The sequence below is a fragment of the Cynoglossus semilaevis genome, chromosome 7 (assembly GCF_000523025.1).
Source record: "Cynoglossus semilaevis isolate Cse_v1.0 chromosome 7, Cse_v1.0, whole genome shotgun sequence".
NCBI lineage: Eukaryota > Metazoa > Chordata > Actinopteri > Pleuronectiformes > Cynoglossidae > Cynoglossus > Cynoglossus semilaevis.
In genome coordinates, this window is record NC_024313.1 from 13,409,313 (window position 1) to 13,413,343 (window position 4,031).

The following is a 4,031-nucleotide window of genomic DNA, read 5'->3' on the forward strand; positions in this document are numbered from 1 at the left end:
AGACTGAGTCAAAGTCAGAGACTGAGTCAGAGTCAGAGACTGAGTCAAAGTCAGAGACTGAGTCAAAGTCTGACTGAGTCAAAGTCAGAGTCAAACAGAATACATTAATTTTGTGCAAAAAGAAATGAGACAAAAACCAGAGTCAAGTGGAGCCTGACACACACACACACACACACACACACACACACACATAAATCCTGTGGCCTAAAAAATTCAGAACCTAACGAGGTGATGTCACCTCCTCCTCCTCCTCCTCCTCCTCCTCCTCCTCCTACCCTCCCCCCCCCTTCTTGTTTCACAGATCATGTCATTATAATCAGATTACAGGTGGACGATGGCCGTCTGCAGGAATTCAACACGTGGGGGAGGGGGGGAGACGGGGGTGACGACATGGAAGTGGTATCTGAACACACACACGCACACACGCACACACACACACGGGGAAAGTGTGAGGTCACAGTGTTGTAATACTGTGATTAAAGGAGAGGGGGAGAGAGGAGGAATGTGAGGCTGGAAGGAAGGAAAAGAGGAGGGGGGGAGGGAGGGAGAGAGGGAGGGAGGGGAGTCAGGACAGAGGGAGGGAGAGAGGGAGAGAGGGGAGTCAGGACGGAAGTTAGGAAGGAAGGGAAAAGGTATTCAGGAAGTGAGGATAGGGAAGAGGAATGAAGAAGAAGAAAGAGGAGGAAATGAGGGAATCAGTTGAAGATGAAGTCAAGTGTTGAGGGACTGGGTGGAACCAGATGGAAAACACATGCTGTGACACACACACACACACACACTTCTCTGCCCACTGGTGGTTCTATAGGGTAGCGGATATTATTCCTGCCTCTGAAGCAGAGAGTCCAGGGTTTGATTCCCAGAGGAACCACATGCCTGCTGCCTGCAGGGGGCAGCCTGCAGCCTGCTGCCTGCAGGGGGCAGCCTGCTGCTAACACACCTGTTTCCCAAATGTGTGATCAATATAGTACAAATTTGATCAATTATTTATTTGTTATTGCCACCTGCTGGGCATTCTGGGTATCTCAGTTTGCCCTTCAGACGGTGGTGTGATGATGTCACAGTGAGTGAGCCCAGAAACGATCGATAAAGACAGGGCTAAAAGTTAGCAAATAAAAAATGTTAGCCTAAGATGACTAAAGGTTAGCCCAGGGCTAGCTAACGTAGCCAAGAGCGGCTAGAAGGTTAGCTCTCAGATGTCTCCAGGTCAGTGTGACTTATTGACCAGGATTAGGAAGACGGATCAGGATCAAACCGGTTTGTTTGACGGGGAATCCAACATCCCTTCTCTCTCTCTCTCTCTGTGTGTGTGTGTGTGTGTGTGAACAGTTCTGAGCGAGGGAAGGCACGCCAGGCTAACAGGTGGTAAACAGCTGGAGGAGTCACTGCAGAACCAGATCCTGGGTCTGGGTCTGGGTCTGGTTCTGGGTCTGTGCTGAACAAAGAACAATCCCAGGTCTGCTGTCATTTAACTGCTGAACACACACACACACACACACACACACACACACACGTCACAGGAAACTCAGCGTCACGACTGTTGTAGTACAGTTTGATCAACTGTTATTATTAGGATTGTGATTGTTGTGATTGTTGTTGCAATTGTTGTTGCGATTGTTGTTGCGATTGTTGTTGTGATTGTTGTTGTGATTGCTGTTGTGATTGCTGTTGTGATTGTTGTTGTGATTGTTGTTGTGATTGTTGTTAGATTATGACCCACTTGTTACTACGACTCTTTAAAACGACACCAAGTCTGTGGTGGAGTTTTCTCAGGGCTTTTATTTTGAAAGGAGTTGTGTTTCTAACTGCTGAGTTATGCAGTACTCAGTTCAGACACTAGGGCTGAATGTAGTGTACGTTGTTCTACAGTATTGACGTTCTCTCTCTGTTCTACCCTAGAAACAAACATAAGGGTCGTGTTCCGACCTGACACCGGTCTTAAACACCACTCTCTCTGTGACCCTGTGACCCTGTGACCCTGTGAGAGGTTTAGTCTGTGCGGCCTGAGGTGAGTTAAAGACCTTTCAGTGGTTCCTTAAACAGTTCTAGACTGCGGTTCCTTCACTCGTCTGTTTCAACAGTAAAATAGGAACAATCTGGAAGTGGGTATGAGTGTGTGTGTGTGTGTGTGTGTGTAACGTATTTCCCATCAGCCCCAGTCACCCCCCCGGCCCCCAGCCTTTTCCCAGAATTCACCACTGACTCACTCGAAGTGAGCGGCTGCTCAGGAGAACCTGATGACTGTGTCACTGTGAGGTTCTGAACGGACTCTGCTGATTGGTTCATGACTCGTGCACATTAAAGAGTCACAGCAACAGTGACTCCTGGAGGTGACACATGTTCTACAGGAAGTCCTGAACCATGAGGCTATTGCTAAGCTAACCAGCAGATATGAGGAGGCGGAGCTTCAGTGCTCCTGGGGTTTATCTCTCCCTCCGATTGGACAACGTCCAGGCTAGCTTATAGCATCTCGTTGGCTAATGTGAAGCTGAGGCTAAATGTGTGGTTCCTTTTAGGTGTCAGCCCTTTAAGAGTTCACGTTTGTTCACGCTGTGTGGATTAGCCGCCGCTCTTCACCTGGAACATCGTTTAGTTTTTTCTGCTTTGAGATTTTTCTGGAAGGATTTCTCTGTACGGAGCGGTTCCTACGGTCACCAGCACGGCTAACTTTGAGCAGTGTGTCGTTAGCTTGACTGCTATATAGCACATTTTACAAATGTTTATAAACGTTATATAAAAGTCAAAGTTAGTCCACATAAATCATGTTAAACAGTATGTGTGTGTGTGTGTGTGTGTGTGTGTGTGTGTTGACGTCTGACAAGAACAGGTGTCGGGAACACGTCACCATGGTGACAGGTCTGTCTCTCACGTAGACTGAACGTGCACATAAAGAACAAACAGGTGCATTTTCTCAGTCTGACATCACTGATGACTCATCATGACATCATCAGTTCACTTCAATCTGAACCCACTGTCAGTCATCAACAACAACAACAACAACAACAACAACAACAACAACAGCTACAGACTGTGAGGTCTGAGTCTCAGGAACTTCCAGTGAAACCACTGTTTGAGTCTGAAAATCCCATGTTCGGCCAGAGGAGGCAGCAGAGTCGTGAGTGAGTGTGTTGACAAACCTGTCCAATCAGATCTCAGGCCAAGTTCAAGCTCAAAATAAAGCTTCAACTTCTACACTGACGACCAGGAACCAGACGGACCAGGAACCAGACGGACCAGTCTGGTTCTCCTGGGTTTCGTCAAGCAGAGAAACTGAGACGAAAAAAATCTCCAAAATCTCCCAGAATGCACCAGGGCGACCACATATTGACACTGGTGCAGAGAGAGGTCATGTGATGTGCTGAGGTGGAAAACACCTACCTTGACTCTGCACATGCTCAGTGTGACTTCAGCAGCTCCCTGCAGGTGAGGTCACGGGGTCATTCCTGCAGGTGAGGTCACGGGGTCAGGTGAGGTCACGGGGTCATTCGAGGTCACGGGGTCATTCCTGTGAGAAACACAGACAGCAGCAGTGTGTGTGTAAGAGGCTGGTACTGGTCCTGGCACCAGAGGTCATGACCTTCCCTCACGGACAGTTTAACTGACCAGGTGTCATCAATCTAAAGGTCATCAAGGTCACAGTGACCCTAACAGAGGGAGAACTTGGAGCTTTACAAAGCTTTCACCTCCTCCCCTCTTTTGAGTTCTGTCCTCCTGCTCCTCCTCCTCCTTCATTAAGAAAATATTCATTGTGTGTGTGTGTGTGTGTGTGTCATTGTAAAATGCAGGGGGGGGGGTGCAGCCCTACACCTGTGGTGACCACTTCCTGCACCACATCCTGTTCACTTCCTGTTATGGTAGTGACTGGATTCCCTCAGAAATGTACACACACACACACACACACACACACACACACACACACACACTGTGAATGTGTGCTGCTCATTATGGAGCTGCACACAGAGGGGGAGGGGGGAGAGAAGGGGGGAGAGGAAGACTGATGAAGACTGATGAAGACTGAAGAAGACTGAAGAAGA

General features: G+C 48.3%; 1 protein-coding gene and 1 long non-coding RNA gene across 3 annotated transcripts in view; one reads left to right on the top strand and one right to left on the bottom strand.

The window, feature by feature from the left end:
* LOC112487208 (uncharacterized) overlaps positions 1-1,975 on the top strand; it is a 3,388-nt gene extending 1,413 nt beyond the window's left edge. The window contains exons 2-3 of the long non-coding RNA XR_003050076.1: positions 1,327-1,453; positions 1,897-1,975. This is a non-coding gene — a long non-coding RNA (uncharacterized LOC112487208). The remainder of the gene's footprint in view (positions 1-1,326; positions 1,454-1,896) is intronic.
* hivep2a (HIVEP zinc finger 2a) overlaps positions 1-4,031 on the bottom strand; it is a 34,435-nt gene that overhangs the window by 22,110 nt on the left and 8,294 nt on the right. Inside the window, exon 1 of one of the 2 annotated variants that reach the window (XM_008313623.3) lies at positions 3,376-3,464. The exons of the other annotated variant lie outside the window; for it this stretch is intronic. The gene's annotated coding sequence lies outside the window, so the exon portion shown is untranslated. Of the gene's footprint in view, positions 1-3,375; positions 3,465-4,031 lie in introns of those variants that run through there. 2 annotated transcript variants of the gene reach the window in all.